We start from the raw sequence: 18,509 nt of genomic DNA on the forward strand, positions 1-18,509 counted from the left end.
GATGGTTTATAAATTTTCTCATCTTTGAACAGTGCAGTTAAAGTTGTTTTTGAGATTAAAAGTGACACAAACACCTTCAAAATTCAGAGATATTATCACCTAATTAGAAGACAAGTAGATGAGTTTGAACTTCTCAGTGTACTTTAGTGAGGGAACGAAAGGGAAGAGTTTACTAAAGAATATGCAAATTTCCTACTTTGTAGTAATACCAATTTTGGCTTTGACTTTTTGATTTTGACTTTACCCCTGAACCAAATCCAAGCATTTCACCACCAAGTGGTGTTAAATTACTAGCAAAAAATGAACCTCTTTTCTCAATCATCTCACAGGTACTCAGTGACTCCTAGTAACAGACATGACATAGCAGTAACTAATTTCATCTTATTCCCATTGGACAGTCCTAGTCTCTCGAGAGAACCGTAAAGCAGCTGCATGCAGTATAGCAGTGGTTCAATAACAGACCTGTGAATCTGGTTTGCACACCATGGGAGAGATGGTCTCTTCTTCTCACCTCTAATTTTCCAAATCCAGTTCTTCACCCTACCCACTCCGTATCCTGTCATAGGACTATGCAATCTTGGTCATTGGATGAACATCAATCCTTTATCACGCCCTAGACAATAAATTAGCTTTAAATTACTGTGAAGCCCTTCTGCCATGAAGGGCAATATATACACAGCACCCAGGGATTAGGCCACGGACATCTTTCGTGAGTGGTGGGAAGGAGTGCTGCATTATGTCTACAAGAGTCCACCTCTGGCCCTCAAAGATTTACTTCAGTCTCACATGCAAAATACATTAAACCCATCTCAAAGTCACCCAAAGCCAAACTGGCACAGCAGCAACTCAAAGTCCCCAATCCCTCCTTAATCTCATTAGCCTGAATGTCCGGAATCTTGTCATCTAAATCATCTAAATTAGGTATGAATGAGGCTTGAGTTATGGTCCATCCTGGGATACAATTTCTCCCTATGTGTGGGCCTATGAAACTAAGGAAATAAAGTTATCTGTTCCCAACATATCATGGTGGAACAAGCATCTAACAGAGATATTTTGGTTCAAAAAAGAAAAAAAGTAGAAGGAAAAACAAGAAGTCACTGGTCCCAAGCAACTTAAAAATCCAGCTGGGAAACTCCATTTGGTTTCAAAGTCTGTGAATAATTCTCTGTGGCTCATGGCCCCAACACCCTGAGTGGTCCTTACCGTCCCCTGCCCCACCCTCCAACCACCACCATGAAATGTAGCACATGTTTGCAGCTGAGTACTGTATTGTTAACAGCCTATTTCTGCTGGGAACACTTTGTGGGCCCCATATGTTTTTTCACTCTGAACTTCAGCCCTTTTAGACAAATCTGGCAGTGCTTCTGCTGATGTAAAATTTTCAAGAACCTTGTGGATCTCCTGTGTACATCAAGAAGACTCACTCCATCATACCAGATGCTACTCTACATATCTTCGCTGAATGATCCTATCTCTATTTTTGGCTACTTTTGAGATGTTTGAGGGGATCAATGAGTCACATGCTTAATCTCTTCAAAGAAAACTTTCTGAGATACTAGCAGAAATTTGCACAATCTCTTTGTTCTCCTTACTGCAAACTCTTTTCACAGTGAATCTCTTAATTTTTGCATCTTTTGCAATCTAGATATGTTGACAATTTTCCAAACCATAAAGTCCTAGTTTCCTGGGTTCTCTTTTTAAAAAATGTATACCTTGGGGCGCCTGGGTGGCGCAGTCAGTTAAGCCTCCGACTTCAGCCAGGTCACGATCTTGCACTCCGTGAGTTCGAGCCCCGCGTCAGGCTCTGGGCTGATGGCTCGGAGCCTGGAGCCTGTTTCCGATTCTGTGTCTCCCTCTCTCTCTGCCCCTCCCCCGTTCACGCTCTGTCTCTCTCTGTCCCAAAAATAAATAAAAACGTGGAAAAAAAAATTAAAAAAAAAATAAAAAATGTATACCTATTTAATGGAATTTATATAATTAAGGTCAAGTTTGGAGCGCTTTCACATAGATGGCCTGGTAATGCTCTTCAACAGGTTTGTCCCTAAAACAATGCAGGCTTTTGAAAATCTGGACCTGGTCTTTTAACAAACTCCATATCTTAAGACTTTGGTCTATATTTATCTGGCTCCATCACTTCCTACCACACATTGGGCCATCCCAGCTAGAATGGCTAATGAATTCTCTTCTACCTAGCCACCAGACTTGGGAAAACTTTGTTGGGTGGAGAGGGTTACCTGAAATGCCATAGATGAAATTGCCCACTCTTTGACCTACAGCAGGTAATCTACATATTCTGACTATAATCTCAGTGATTTACATGCCTGTTACCTAAAAAGACCTCTAAAACTGGGATTTAGTAACTGTTTGAATCATATGATCCGCTTTGGTTAATAATCCCAAACTGTCCTTATCTCCAGGAGTGTGGATAGACCTACTGAGTAAATGATTTTTGTTGAAAGAAATACAAATGTTAACCTTGTTCAGCCCTCTTCAACAGTTGGTCCCTTGGTTTTAAAACTCAAATGAAATGGTTCACCATCAAATGAAGACAGCAGTATTGCAGGAATATTCATAATGTAAGGAAATAGTCGATTACTAAATCTTAAAAATCATATTTCCAAAAGTAAAATTTCTTGCAATAATTTGTTTAAAAGGGATTCTGTCTTTTTTAACTAAAAATTTTTAAAAGTTTATTTATTTTGAGAGAGAGAGAGAGAGATCACATGCATAAGTGAGCAAGAGAGGAGCAGAGAGAGAAACAGAGAGAATCTCAAGCAGGCTCCGTACTGTTAGCATAGAGCCAGATGTAGGTCTCAAACTCATGAACCGTGAGATCATGACCTGAGCTGAAACCAAGAGTCGGACACTTAACTGACTGAGCCACCCAGGTACCCAAGGATTCTTTCTGAATCAAAGAATTGATCCCATTTATAATTGCACCAAAAACCATAAGATACCTAGGAATAAACCTAACCAAAGAAGTAAAAGATCTGTAGTCTGAAAATGGTAGAACACTTATGAAGGAGATTGAAGATGACACAAAGAAAAGGAAAGACATTCTATGCTCATGGATTGGAAGAACAAATATTGTTAAAATGTCTATACCACCCAAAGCAACCTACACATTTAATGCAATCCCTATCAAAATATCACCAGCATTCTTCACAGAGCTAGGACAAACAATTCTAAAATTTGTATGGAACCAGAAAAGACCCTGAATAGCCAAAGCAATCTTGAGAAAGAACAGCAAACCTGTAGTCATCCAGACTTCAAACTATTTTAAAAGTCTATAGTCATTGAGACGGTTTGGTACTGACACAAAAACAGTCACATAGAATAATGGAACAGAATGGAAAACCCAGAAATGAATCCACATCTACAACTAATCTTTGACAAAGCAGGAAAGAATATCCAATGGAAAAAAGTCTCTTCAATAAATGGTGTTGGGAAAACTGGATGGCGACATGCAGAGAAATGAAACTGAACCACTTTTTTACAACATACACAAAAATAAACTTAAAATGGAGGAATGACTGGAATGTGAGACAGGAAACCATCAAAATTCCTAGAGGAGAACACAGAAACAACTTATTCGACCTTGGCTGTAGCAACTTCTTACTAGACACGTCTAGTAAACACAAGCAAACATGAACTATTGGGACTTCCATCAAAATGAAAAGCTTCTGCACAGCAAAGGAAACAATCAACAAAACTAAAAAACACCTTAGGGAACAGGAGAAGATATTTGTAAATGACATATCAGATAAGGGGTTAGTATCCAGAATTTATAAAGAACTTCTTAAACTCAACACCAAAAAAATAATCCAGTTAAGAAGAAATGGACAGAAGACATAAACAGACATTTCTCCAAAGAAAACATACAAAAGGCCAACAGACATATGAAAAAATGCTCAACTTCACTCAATATCATGGAAATACAAATCAAAACCACAATGAGATACCATTTCACACCCATCAGAATGACTAAAATTAACAACTCAGGAAACAACAGGTGTTGGTGAGGATGAGAAGGAAGGGGAACACTCTTAACAATGTTGATAGAAATGCAAACTGGTACAGCCACTCTGGAAAAACAATATGGAGGTTCCTCAGAAAGTTGAAACTAGAACTACCCTATGATCCAGCAATTGTACTAGTAGGCATTTATCTAAAGGATACAAAAATACTGATTTGAAGGGGCATATACCCCCTAACATATATAGCCACACTATTAACAACAGCCAAATTATGGAAAGAGCCCAAATGTTCATCGACTGATGAATGGATAAAGAAGTTTTATATATATATATATATATATATATATATATATATATATATATATATTACTCAGCCATCGAAACAATGAAATCTTGCCTTTTACAGTGATGTGGATGGAACTAGAGTGCATTATGCTAAATGAAATAAGTCAGAGAAAGACAAATACCATATGATTTCACTCCTATGTGGAATTTAAGAAACACAAGAGATGAACATAGGGGAAGGGAAGGAAAATTAAAATAAGATTGGGGCGCCTGGGTGGTGCAGTCGGTTAAGCGTCCGACTTCAGCCAGGTCACGATCTCGCGGTCCGTGAGTTCGAGCCCCGCGTCGGGCTCTGGGCTGATGGCTCAGAGCCTGGAGCCTGTTTCCGATTCTGTGTCTCCCTCTCTCTCTGCCCATCCCCTGTTCATGCTCTGTCTCTCTCTGTCCCAAAAATAAACAAACGTTGAAAATTAAAATAAGATAAAAACAGAGAGGAAGGCAAGCCATGAGAGACTCATAACTACAGAGAACAAACTGAGGGTTGGCTGGAGAGGAGGTGGATGGGGGGGATGGGCTAAAATGGGTGATGGGCATTAAGAAGGGCACTTGTTGGGATGAGCACTGGGTGTTATATATAAGTGATGAATCACTAAATTCTGCTCCTGAAACCAGTACTACACTATATGTTAACTAACTTGAATTTAAATAAAATCTTGGAAGAAAAAACAATAAAATAAATAAGCAAAATATTCTGTCTTCTCCCTCACATAATTCATTCTGGCTATTCCTTTGTCTTGGCTGTGTCATGGGGGGGGGGGCGGTCTCTGAAGACACTATGTACAGAGGTTGCCAGTGACAGTTCATTAGTGCATCATACAGCTCCTTCCTCTGCTCCATGAACTCCTTGTTGGCCTTAGTCACATCCAGCTATGGCGAGGGATCATTCAGTGCACTATCTCCAACTTCTTCATAGGTCTGTGTGGTGCTCTGGGTGTAGCCATATTGGGAGTAACTATAGCTGTTGTTGCCTGTGTTCTCTGGTCATAGCTCCACTAGGCATGGTAATTCTGGTACTGCTAGTAACACTGGCTACAGCTATGAAGACACATCTGATTATATTCCACTGGCTTCATATGGCTCACTTTAGCCATTGCCATGCTCAAAAGCACTGGTTTAGACCCCAGTCTCACTGCTTCCTGGCATTCTATCAGGGTTTGCTTCTGTTCCTGTTCATCTGTGAATTCCATAAAACCAAAACCCTTAGTCACACCTGCCTGCCTGGTCCAAAACCACCTTGCCTCCTCAACAGGAGGGGCAGATGTTGACAGTCAACCATATACATACAACTTGCCAAAATCAACATCTGGAGTCAGCCCTCCGCCCTCAAAAAAGGCAGTACTCAGGGCTATTATCTGGTTATTTCCCATAAGTGGCATAGTTTAGTTTAAAACGTTTTGCAAGTGTGGCTCCTGGAGAAGTATCCCATTAAGTTTATGCAAACCCTTCTTAGCTGTGGCCAAATCTGTGCTTTCTACAGAGAAGTAGCCAGCTGGGATACCAGTGAGGGCCATCTACTTTGTTCTTATTTTTCAAGATTGTTTTGGCTATATGTGGTCCCATGCAATTTCATATGAATTTTAGAATCAGTGTGTCAGTTTCTACAAAGAAGTCATCTGTGCTGACACTTCAGAGCCTGGAGCCTGCTTCAGATTCTGTGTCTCCCTCTCTGCCCTTCTCTCTCTCTCTCTCAAAAATAAATAAACATTCAAAAATATATTTTTTAAATTATGGTGTAATTAACATTTAACATTATATTAGTTTCAGGTGTAAAATATAATGATTGGATATTTGTATATATTGCAAAATGATCATCACGCTAAGTCTAGTTAACTTCTGTCACCATACACAGTTACTATATATATATAATTTACATAAATATTATATATTTTACTTACATAAATATATATATATTTTACTTACATAATATATATATTTCAAGGACTTTTAAGGTCTCTTCAGCAACTTTTAAATATACAATACAGCATTTCATATTAGTTACCATGCTGCACATTGTATCTTATTTATTTTATAACTGGAGGTTTATAACTTTTTTTTTTTAATTTTTTTTTCAACGTTTTTATTTATTTTTGGGACAGAGAGAGACAGAGCATGAACGGGGGAGGGGCAGAGAGAGAGGGAGACACAGAATCGGAAACAGGCTCCAGGCTCTGAGCCATCAGCCCAGGGCCTGACGCAGGGCTCGAACTCACGGACTGCGAGATCGTGACCTGGCTGAAGTCAGACGCTCAACCGACTGCACCACCCAGGCGCCCCTGGAGGTTTATAACTTTTGACACCCTTTGCCTATTTCTACCACCCTCCACTCCCTGGCTCTGGCAAACCACCATTCTCTGTATCTGAGCTTGGTTTGTTGTTATTGTTGTTGTTTAATTTCACATATAAACGAGATCATAGGTATTTTTTTTCTCTGTGTGACTTATTTCATTTAGCATAATGCCCTTAATTCCATCCATGTTGTCACTAATGGCAAGATTTCATTCTTTTTTGCAGCTAAATAGTATTCCATTGTGTGTGTGTGTGTGTGTGTGTGTGTGTATGTGTGTGTCTGTGTAACACATTTTCTTTGTCCATTCATCCACTGAAGGACACTTATGTTGTTTTTATATGTTAGCTATTTAAAAAATCGCTTCAAAGAACATGGGAGTACAGATATCTTTTTAAATTAGTTTATTCATTTTCTTTGGATAAATATCCAGAAGAAGAATTGTTAAATTGTATGGAATTTATATTTTTTATTATTTGAAGAACCTCCATACTGTTTTCCTTGCTGGAGAGTTACATTCCCACCACAGGACTCAAGGGTTCCCTTTTCTCCACATCTTCATCGATGTTTGTTATTTCTTGTTTTTGGATTCTGGTCATTGTAACAGGTGTGAGTGAGGTGGCATCTCATTGTGGTTTTGATTTGCATTTCCCTGATGATGAGTGATGTTGAGCATTTTTTCCTGTGTCTGTTGACCATTGGCATGTCTTCTTTGGAAAAATGTCTATTTCAGATCCTCTGCCCAATTTTTTAAAAAAGTTTATTTAAAAAATAAGCTTAGCTATTTAGAGAGAGAGAAAGGGAGCATGAACAGAGAGGGGCAGAGAGAGGGGGGGCAGAGAGAGAGGGGGAGAGAGAATCCCAAATAGGTTCCATGCTCTCAGCACGGAGCCGGACTTGGGGCTCAATCTCATGAACTATGAGGTCATGACCTTAGTCAAAACCAAAAGTCGAATGGTTAACTGACTGAACCAATCAGATGCCCACCAAAGTCTTTTGCCCAGTTTTTAATCGGATTGCCCAGTTGTGTGAGTTCTTTATATATTTTGGATATTAACCTCTTGTCAGATATATTATTTACAAATATTTTCTCCCATTCCATGGATTGCCTTTTCATTTTTTTTGAAAAAAAATTTTTTTAATGCTTATTTATTTTTGAGAGAAGGAGACAGAGCACAAGCAGGGGAGGGGCAGAGAGAGAGACAGAGAGGGAGACAGAGAATCTGAAGCAGGCTCCAAGCTCCAGGCTCTGAGCTGTCAACCCAGAGCCCCATGCGGGGCTGGAACCCACAAACCAAACAGTGACATTGTGACCTGAGCTGAAGTCGGACACTTAACTTACTGAGCCACCCAGATGCCCTGGCTTGCCTTTTCATTTTGCTGATGCTTTCCTTTGCTGATGGTTTCCTTTGTTATGCTGATGCTCTTTAATTTGATGTAGTTGCACTTCTTTGTTTTTGCTTTTGTCGCCTTTGCTTTTAGAGTCTGATCTAAGAACTCACTGTCTTTAAGAGTCTATTATGGGGCGCCTGGGTGGCGCAGTTTCAGCCAGGTCACGATCTCGCGGTCCGTGAGTTCGAGCCCCGCGTCAGGCTCTGGGCTGATGGCTCAGAGCCTGGAGCCTGTTTCTGATTCTGTGTCTCCCTCTCTCTCTGCCCCTCCCCCGTTCATGCTCTGTCTCTCTCTGTCCCAAAAATAAATAAACGTTGAAAAAAAAATTTAAAAAAAAGTCTATTATGGGAAATTAATAATTAGGCAAATGTACAAAAGTAAACAATTCTAGAGAAAAATAAATAAAAATAAGAACTCACTGTCAAGGAGTTTATTGCTTATGTTTTCTTCTAAAAGTTTATAGCTTAAATCTTCCACTCATGTTTTTAATCCATTTTTTTTTTAGATTTTATTTTATTTTTTATTTTTATTTTTAAAAAAAATTTTTTTTTCAACGTTTATTTATTTTTGGGACAGAGAGAGACATAGCATGAACGGGGGAGGGGCAGAGAGACAGGGAGACACAGAATCAGAAACAGGCTCCAGGCTCTGAGCCATCAGCCCAGAGCCCGACGCGGGGCTCGAACTCACGGACCGCGAGATCGTGACCTGGCTGAAGTCGGACGCTTAACCGACTGCGCCACCCAGGCGCCCCTTTTTAGATTTTATTTTTAAGGAATCTCTACACCCAATGTGGGGCTTGAACTCACAACCCCGAGGTCAGGAGTTGTATGCTTCGCCTACTGAGCCAGCCAGCTGCTCCTCAGGCCTTTAATCCATTTTGAGTTATTTTTTGTATTTGGTGTAAAATAGTAGTTGTTTCATTCCTTTTGCATGTGGCTGTTCAGTTCTCCCAGCACCGTTTATTGAAGAGACTGTCATTTCCCCATTGTATATTTTTGCCTCTTTGTCATAAATAGTTTTTGCATGGGTTTATTCCTGGGCTCTCTATTCTACTTGCCGATTTTAAAATTGGTTTATTTGTTTTCTTGCGATTGAGTTGCTTAAATTCCTTATAAGATGTATGGTTTGTAAATATTTTCTCCCATTCCATAGGTTGTCTCTGTTGGTTGTTTCCTTTGTTGTGCAGAAGCTTTTACGAATGATGTAGTCTCACTCTTTTCTGCTCCTAATGATGGTGCTTCTGGAGTCATGTGCAAAATCATTGACAAGATTAATATCAAGAAGTGTTCCCCTTTGTTTTCTTCAAGTAGTTGTATAGTTTCAGGTATTACAGTTAAGTCTTCAGCCTATTTTGAGTTGATTTTTATTTATTGAATGAGATAAGGGTCTGATTTCATTCTTTTATATGTGGATAACTAATTTCCTCAATACCATTTTTTGAAGAAACTGTCCTTCTCCATTGTGTTCTTGGCAATTTGGCAGAGATTAGTTGACCATAAATGTTTAGAGTTATATCTGGGCTCTTTATTCTGTTCCATTCATCCATATGTCTCTTTTTACACCAGTTCTGTGCTGTTCTGACTACTATAGCTTCATAGCACATTTTGAAATCAGGCAATGTAATGTCTCCAGCTTCTTTTTTTCTCCCCCTCAGGATTGTTTTGGCTAATTCACATTCTTTTGTGGTTCCATATGAATTATAGGATTATTTTTTCTATTTCTTTTTCTAAATTTTACTTGCTTACTCATTTTTATTTTTAATTTAAATCCAAGTTAGTTAACATAGAGTGTAATAAAATTTCAGGAATAGAATTTAGTGATTCATCACTTACATGTAACAGTCAGTGCTCAGCCCAACAAGTGTCCTCCTTCATGCCCCTCGCCCCTTTGGCCCTTCCCTCCACCCAACATCCTGCCAGCAACCCTCAGTTTGTTCTCCGTGTTTAAGAGTATCTTATGGTTTGTCTCCCTCTCTATTTTTATATTATTTTTGTTTCCCTTCCCTTATGTTCATCTGTTTTGTATTTTAAGTTCCTCATATGAGTGAAATCATATGACATTTGTCTTTCTCTGACTTATTTTGCTTAGCATAATACACTCAAGTTCTATTCACGTTGTTGCAAATGGCAAGATTTCATTTTTTTTGATTGCCGAGTAATACTTCATTGTGTGTGTGTATATATATATATATATATATATGTGTGTGTATATATATATATATATATATATATATATATATATATATATATACATACCACATTTTCTTTATCCATTCACCCATTGATGGATATTTGGGCTCTTTCCATACTTTGGTTATTGTCAATAGTGCTGCTATAAACATTGAGGCAATGTGCCCCTCCAAAACAGCACACCTGTAGCCTTTGTATATATACCTAGTAGTGCAATTGCTGGGTCGTAGGGTAGTCCTAATTTTATGTTTTTGAGGAACCTCCATAATGTTTTCCACAGTGGCTGCACCAGTTTGCATTCCCACCAGCAGTGCAAAAGTGTTCCTCTTTCTCTGCATCCTCACCAACATCTGTTGTTGCCTGAGTTGTTAATTTTAGCCATTCTGACAGGTGTGAGGTGGTATCTCATTGTGGTTTTGATTTGTATTTCCCTGATGATGAGTGATGTTGAGCATTTTTTCATGTGTCTGTTTGCCATCTGGATATCTTCTTTGGAAAAGTATTTATTCATGTCTTTTGCCTATGTCTTCATGGATTATTTGTTTTTAGGGTGTTGAGTTTGTTAAGTTCTTTATAGATTTTGGATACTAACCCTTTATCTGATATGTCGTTTGCAAATATCTTCTTCCATTCTGTCCATTGCCTTTTAGTTTTGCTGATTGTTTCCTTCGCTGAGCAGAAGCTTTTTATCTTGATGAGGTCCCAATAGTTCATTTTTGCTTTTGTTTCTCTTGCCTCTGGAGACATGTCAAGTAAGAAGTTGTTGTGGCCAAGGTCAAAGAGGTTGTTGCCTGTGTTCTCCTCTAGGATTTTGATTGTTTCTTGTCTTATATTTAGGTCTTTCATCCATTTTGGGTTTATTTTTATGTATGGAATAAGAAAGGGTCCAGATTCATTCTTCTGCATGTCACTGTCCAGTTTTCCCAACACCATTTGCTAAAGGGTCTGTCTTTTTTCCATTGGATATTCTTTCCTTCTTTGTTAAAGATCAGTTGACCATATACATGTGGGTTCATTTCTGGGTTCTCTATTCTGTTCCATTTACCTATGTTTCTGTTTTTGTGCCAGTACCATATTGTCTTGATGATTATAACTTTTAATAAAGCTTGAAGTTTGAATTGTGATGCCTCCAGCTTTGGTTTTCCTTTTCAGGATTGCTTTGGCTATTCAGGGTCTTTTCTGGTTCCATACAGATTTTAGGATTGTTTGTTCTAGCTCTGTGAAGAATACTGGTGTTATTTTGATAGGAGTTGAATTGGATATGTAGATTACTTTCGGTAGTATCAACATTTTAACAATATTTGTTCTTTCAATCCATGAACATGGATTGTTTTTTCCATTTTTTTTTTAATTTTTTTTTTCAACGTTTATTTATTTTTGGGACAGAGAGAGACAGAGCATGAACGGGGGAGGGGCAGAGAGAGAGGGAGACACAGAATCGGAAACAGGCTCCAGGCTCTGAGCCATCAGCCCAGAGCCCGACGCGGGGCTCGAACTCACGGACCGCGAGATCGTGACCTGGCTGAAGTCGGACGCTTAACTGACTGCGCCACCCAGGCGCCCCTATTTTTTCCATTTTTTTGTGTCATTTTCAATTTTTGTCATAAGGTTCCTATGGTTTTCAGCGTATAGATTTTTCACCTCTTTGTTTAGGTTTATTCCGAGGTATTTCATGGTTTTTGGTGCAATTGTAAATGGGATCGATTCCTTGATTTCTCTTTCTGCTGCTTCATTATTGGTGTATAGAAATGTGACTGATTTCTGTACATTGATTTATATCCTGCTATTTCACTGAAATCATGGAACAATTCTACAATTTTTCAATGGAGTCTTTTGGGTTTTCCACATAGAGTAGCATGTCATCTGCTAAGAGTGAAAGTTTGACCTCCTCCTTGCCAATTTGGATGCCTTTTATTTATGTTGTCTTATTTTTTCTATTTCTGTGAAAAATGCCACTAGAATTTTGATAGGTATTGCATTGAATTATAGATGGCTGTAGGGAGTTGGACATTTTAACAATATTATTTTTTTCAATTCATGAACAAGGGATTTCTATTCATTAATTCTGTGTCTTAATTCTTTTATCAGTGTTTTACAGTTTTCAGTGTACAGGTCTTTCACCTCCTTGGTTAAATTTATTCCTAAGGTGTTTTTGTTTGTTTTTGTTTTTGATGCTATTGTAAAGGGAATCATTTTCTTAATTTCTTTTTTGAATCGTGCATTATTAGTGTATAGAAATGCAACTGATTTTTGTATGTTAATTTAGTATCCTACAACCTTACTAAATTTGTTAATAGTCCTAATAGTTTTGATGGAGTCTTAAGGATTTTCTATATATAAGATCATGTCATCTGCAAACAATTTTACTTCTTCCTCTATGGCTTGGATGCTTTTTATTTCTTTTTCTTCTCTATTTGCTTTGGCTAGAACTTCTAGTACTATATTTATTAAAAGTGGTAACAGTGGGAATCTTTGTTTTTTTCCTGATCTTGGAGGAAAAGCTTTCAGTTTTCACTCTTTTTAAAACAGATTTTTTTAAGTTTATTTACTTTTGAGAGAGAGAGAGAGCGCGAGCGCGAGAGCACGAGCTGGGGAGGGGCAGAGAGAGATGGAGACACAGAATCTGAAGCAGCCTCCAGGCTCCGAGCTGTCAGCACAAAGCCTAAAGTAGAGCTCGAAACCCACAAACTGTGAGGTCATGACCTGAGCCGAAGTCGGATGCTCCACCGACTGAGCCACCCCGGTGCTCCTCAGTTTTCACTATTGAGCATGATGTTAGCTGTGGTCTTGTCATATCTGCCTTCATGTTGAGGTACATTTCTTCAATTTGATTTGTTGAGAATGTTTTTTATCATGAAAGGGTGTTAAGTTTTGTCAAATGCTTTTTCTGAAACTATTGAGAACTTTTAAACTATTAAACTTTTATCCTTCATTTTTTTTTTCAACGTTTATTTATTTTTGGGACAGAGAGAGACAGAGCATGAACGGGGGAGGGGCAGAGAGAGAGGGAGACACAGAATCGGAAACAGGCTCCAGGCTCTGAGCCATCAGCCCAGAGCCCGACGCGGGGCTCGAACTCACGGACCGCGAGATCGTGACCTGGCTGAAGTCGGACGCTTAACCGACTGCGCCACCCAGGCGCCCCATCCTTCATTTTGTTACTGTGGTGTATCACAACTGATTTCTGGATGTTGATGGATGTTGATGGAGGCAAGCGTGGTGCCTGAATCGAGGAGGAAGTCCTGGACACAGAGTCTACTTGAGCCTGGGTGCATGGGTGCTGGTCTAGTGCTGTGGTGGGCCTAGAGACTGGGGCCATAGGGGCCATTCAGGCAATGGAGCAGGCCTGGAATTTGGGGCCATAGGAGCTAGACTGGACGCTGAGTCTGAAGGTGTTGGCCTGGTATATAGGGGGCTAGCCTTGCATTAGGGCATGCCTGGATTCTGGGACTGCAGGGGCAGATTCTTTCTTAATTCTTGATAGCGTTCATCTTTTTTTCAGAATCATTTGACTTCCCTATAATTTCTTTTATCCAATCTTTCTTACTTATACCAAAAGAAATGTATTATATAGATTACACACACAGGAGTAGTTCTTCCTCATTCATGATTCCATATTTCTGACTTTGCCTGTTTATTTGTCACCCCCAAATCAGTACTTTCATGGTTATTCACAGAAATGTGCAGATCAGTGAAAAATTTGAGTTACACGGCATTCACATTCCCAGATGAAGTCAAGCAAGGTGATGCTCTTCCTTCTTCCTTCTGCTCTCATAATAAGTGTCCTTTTGGTGGTCTACTCAGTGCCATTTTTTTTTTCAGTTTTGTACTTTCCATTATTTATTCTGTTGTTTAAAATGGCCCTTTTTTAAAAAAATTTTTTTTTTCAACGTTTATTTATTTTTGGGACAGAGAGAGACAGAGCATGAACGGGGGAGGGTCAGAGAGACAGGGAGACACAGATTCGGAAACAGGCTCCAGGCTCTGAGCCATCAGCCCAGAGCCTGACGTGGGGCTCGAACTCACGGACCGCGAGATCGTGACCTGGCTGAAGTCGGACGCTCAACCGACTGCGCCACCTAGGCACCCCTAAAATGACCCTTAATTACAGTGCTGAAGTGCTGTCTAGTGTTCCTAAGCCCAAGAAGGCTGTGATGTTTCTTACAGAGAAAGTACATGTGTTAGAAAAACTTCTTTCAGGCATGAGTTATAGTATTATTGGCTGTGAGCTCAATGTTAATGAACTAACAAAATGTAATAAAGAAGGTGTCTTTAAACAAAGACACACATAAAACAAGTTATGCATTGATCAGTTGATAAAAATGTTGTGAACCAGAGACTCACAGGAATCTAACCCTATTCTTCTTAGGAGCAATCCGTTTTAAATAATAGAATTCTAAGGAGAAATATGAGGTGATGTGAAAGCTCATATGAGGGGCACCTAATCAAAGCTAAGGGTGTTAGGAAATGTATTCTGGAGGAAGGAATATCTAAACTAACCTTTCGGGCTCTATGGGAGCTTACCAGCTAAAGATGTGAAGGACTAGAGTTCCAGGCAGAGGAAATCAACATGTGAAGGTCTAGGGGCAACTCAAATTAAGTCTAATTTGAGGGAGTAAAAGAAATGCTTTGTCTCTTCGCTGGTGTTCTCTCTGTACACGCTCTGTGTGTGTGTGCGTGTGTGTGTGTGTGTGTGTGTGTGCACGTGTGCATAGCAAAGTATGTTTATGTAGCAAATATTCAGAGATGAGCCTAGGTAGTCAGAGGATAGATTGCAAATGGCTTTGTAAGTCTATTAGGGATTATGGACTTTATGCTAAGAGCAATTGGGAGGTACCAGCAGATCTTAGGCAGTAAAAAGTTATTATATAATATATGTATGGTAGTATACTTTGCTTTTTGATGGCTCTGGCAGTATTTTTTTTAAATAAAAATGAAGAATTTCTAACACTAATAGTTACATTGTATCAAGCATGAACAGTATCCTAGATTATGAACTTGAAAATAACTTCCTACATCAGTTGGCAGCTTCCATTCCTCTGTAAAACACACTGACTGACAAGTAACCCACATGGAGTTAGCAGGATTCACCTTCCGGAAAGTCTGCTTGGTTTTGCTTTCTGTGTGTGTGCCAAAAATTCAGTTATGTCTCTTCTGAAACTTATTTTTGCTATGTATTTTAAGGAATGGGTGAAATATAAATTTAAGCAAAGTGTATTTTTCTATGAAAACAAAGTTTAACACGAAGTAGGTGAAAAAATTGTAAAAAAATTGGGAAAAAATTAAATAGAACGAGTTGGCATTCAGCTTGCTTGTCGGAGTCTTTAAGAGCTCCTTCCACTTAAACTCAAACTGCAAATCATAGCGGTTCATTATAATTGTGGTTTATGACTTCAAACCCTAGGTTGTGGTTAGATACTTAAAAAATATCTTGGCCCTATATCAAAAGAGTGGTAAATAAATGTACATTTACTTATTTTAAGATCAAACAAACAGTTTAAAACATATTTAAGATCTATTGATTTGTCTCTTGACCAACTTTTTTTGATTCACTAAATACTAGCCCTGATTGCATGAGATAATATGGTTTTTGTATATTGCGCAGAAATTAGGCATAAACTATATGAGTATTGGAACATTTAAAAATCCTCTAAAAACCATCTTGATAGGCAAAGCTTTTCTTTAAACACTCCACAGTATTGAAGGATTTGATGTCCACCCTCTACTGGGGCCATGAAATCAGTGGCTTTGCCTCTGGAAGGTCAGCTTTTAACATATTAAAGAAGATCTGGCCACCATAAGGCAGATGACAGAAATCCTGGCAGTCTTGCTTCCCTTCTGATCTGCCAGTCAGGTTTTTGGAGCCGTTTCCATTTTCTCCTTTTCTCTCTCCAGGAGCAGAGGTAACTTGGAAGAAAATGCAACAAAAACAGCTTGATGAGGCTGATAAAGGCTCCCTGCATTCCACCCCCCCCCCCCCGCCCCCCACCAGTAGCTCCTGCTCACACAGGCAGGGCAAAGCAGGGGTGGAACAATAGTGTTTAATGTGAGGGACCTCACTTTGGCATCTGTTTTCCAAAACTTACATAGCTCACATAGTTTATTTTTGTCTAGAAATCACTAAACAGCTCATGTAGCTTCAAAAAGTGCAGAAAGACAAAGTCACATATTATTAGTACAGCCTTGAGCAAGACGGTAAGTAGCCTCTCTGATCTTCAGTGTTTCCATTTGATAAACAGGATAATGAAAACTAATTCGTAGGATTGCTGTAAAGATACAGTGAGATAATATATATAACATGCCTATTATTATTATTATTATTATCTTTGTGGTTAAACAGGTATTATTTTCATGCCCTTGGGCAAAGAATAATTTTCCACTACCAAGGAGTTTGTTTTTTTTTCCAGGAAGTTGGAAGCATTAGGAGGAAGACACATAAAAATGGTGAGGGTGGAAAGGGACATCCAATCAACCAAAACAGCTGAATCCACTATGATGGAAAATGATATGATGTCACGATCAGATAACATTTGTATTATATTAGGAGATCTCCAAATGCAAAGAGACCACAGCTGAACACACAGCCTATCATCTATTCTGTAGCCTATATTACCAGTCAATCTTGATGATGACATAAGCAGCCACTCAAGATCCTCAGTCTGACAAGTTGGGTGTCATACTGAACATATCTCCCTTCCCCACCCAATCAACTATCTCTGTTGATTCTAGCCCTAAAAACTGAATCTCCCATGCCTTTCCTCTCCCTTCCAGTGTCACAAGACTTCTGCATCTCCTCACTGGCTTTTGGAAACACCTCTGAACTGGCCTCCTCTCCTTCAATCTATCCTTCAGTAATCCCACTTTCATACTGATAGCAAAGTGATCCTGCTAGGTAGACTGGTGCCAAGTCCCTTCCCTGATTAATTTCTTTCACTACTTCGTAATTACTTGCAGTGTATGTCAATGTCCGTATGTACATCTGGAGGGTTGTTAACAGGAGTTAGCATATATGAAGTGCTTAAACAGTGCGTGGACACAGTAATTACTATAGAGGTGTCTGCTATTATTTTTTTAATGACCTGATCTTCACTCTCCTTTTCAATCTAAAACACTGCCATTCTGTCACAATCATTGCTCAAATTTCCAAACACATGGTACTATTACACATCTCTGGGCTTCACACACGTAGATGGTGCTCCATTAAAAAAATTTTTTAACGTTTATTTATTTTTGAGAGACAGAGACAAAGCATGAACGGGGGAGAGGCAGAGAGTGAGGGAGACACAGAATCCGAAGCAGGCTCCAGGTTTTGAGCTGTCAGCACAGAGCCGGATGGGGTCTCGGACTCACAAGCCATGAGATCAAGACCTGACCTGAAGACCAACACTTAACAGACTGAGCCACCCAGGCGCCTCTGCCCCCTTGTTTTTAAGACTACCTGGTTGTACCCATCTACGTATGGAACTCTTATTCTTCTTAAAACCCCAGGTCCTCTGGTGTTTCATAGCCGACTTCCATATACCACATAGTTAATTTCTTCCAAACTCAGTGCAACCTTCTGCACCTACGTCTCCAGTGGTAACCACCACCTTGGATTATAATTTGCTTGTATTTTCCCCTGCCCTAACAGGTAGCGAAACTTGGAATGCAAGGAAGACTGTATCTTGCTTATTTCAAGCACCTGAGTGAATGCTGACACATAGTAAGCACCTAGTGTGCATTTATTTAATAAATGTTTTTTGAGTAAGCGAGAAGTGTAGGCTACAATCACACAAAATGTAATCAGGAATATTTTGTAATAAAGAAAGAAATTCCCACTTGAGCAGAAAGAGGAAGTTTAGTTAAAATTGGTAGAACTGTAGTTTAAGTGTTGGATAACCAATGATGGCTGTGATGCGGCAAAGCCCGAATGGCCACAGGTCCTGGCTAATTGATGCGTGGGTGCTGCGTTAAGTGTTTTAGGAGAGTAATCAATACACCACCTTTTCCTCTACTTTGGGGCCAGGTGGGGGCAATTTTATTCCCATTTCTGCAAAATTTCCCGATGTTTCCGTAAGGCTGGAGGATCTGAAGGCCGACCAGCCCCCAGAAAGGCTCTTCTCGCTCCTTTCCCCTCGGAGGCCGCCGCCCGGCCCCGAGCCCCAGCGCTGCGCGCGGCCCCGGCCCTCCGAGCTGCTCCGCCGCCGGTGACAGCTGAGCCGCGGCCGCCGGCTCCCGGCTCGCCCCGCCCTGCGCATCACGTGCGCGAGGATGCTAACTTCCCCTCCTCCTCCACCCCCGTCCCCTCCGCCTCCCAGGCCTCCTCCTCCCGGCGAGGGC

General features: G+C 39.8%; 1 pseudogene; it reads right to left on the minus strand.

The window, feature by feature from the left end:
- Positions 1–763: 763 nt before the first annotated feature.
- On the minus strand, positions 764–5,833 carry LOC101098321 (annotated as a pseudogene).
- Between the last annotated feature and the right edge of the window lie 12,676 nt (positions 5,834–18,509).

This window comes from Felis catus, chromosome C1 (genome assembly GCF_018350175.1).
Source record: "Felis catus isolate Fca126 chromosome C1, F.catus_Fca126_mat1.0, whole genome shotgun sequence".
Classification (NCBI taxonomy): domain Eukaryota; kingdom Metazoa; phylum Chordata; class Mammalia; order Carnivora; family Felidae; genus Felis; species Felis catus.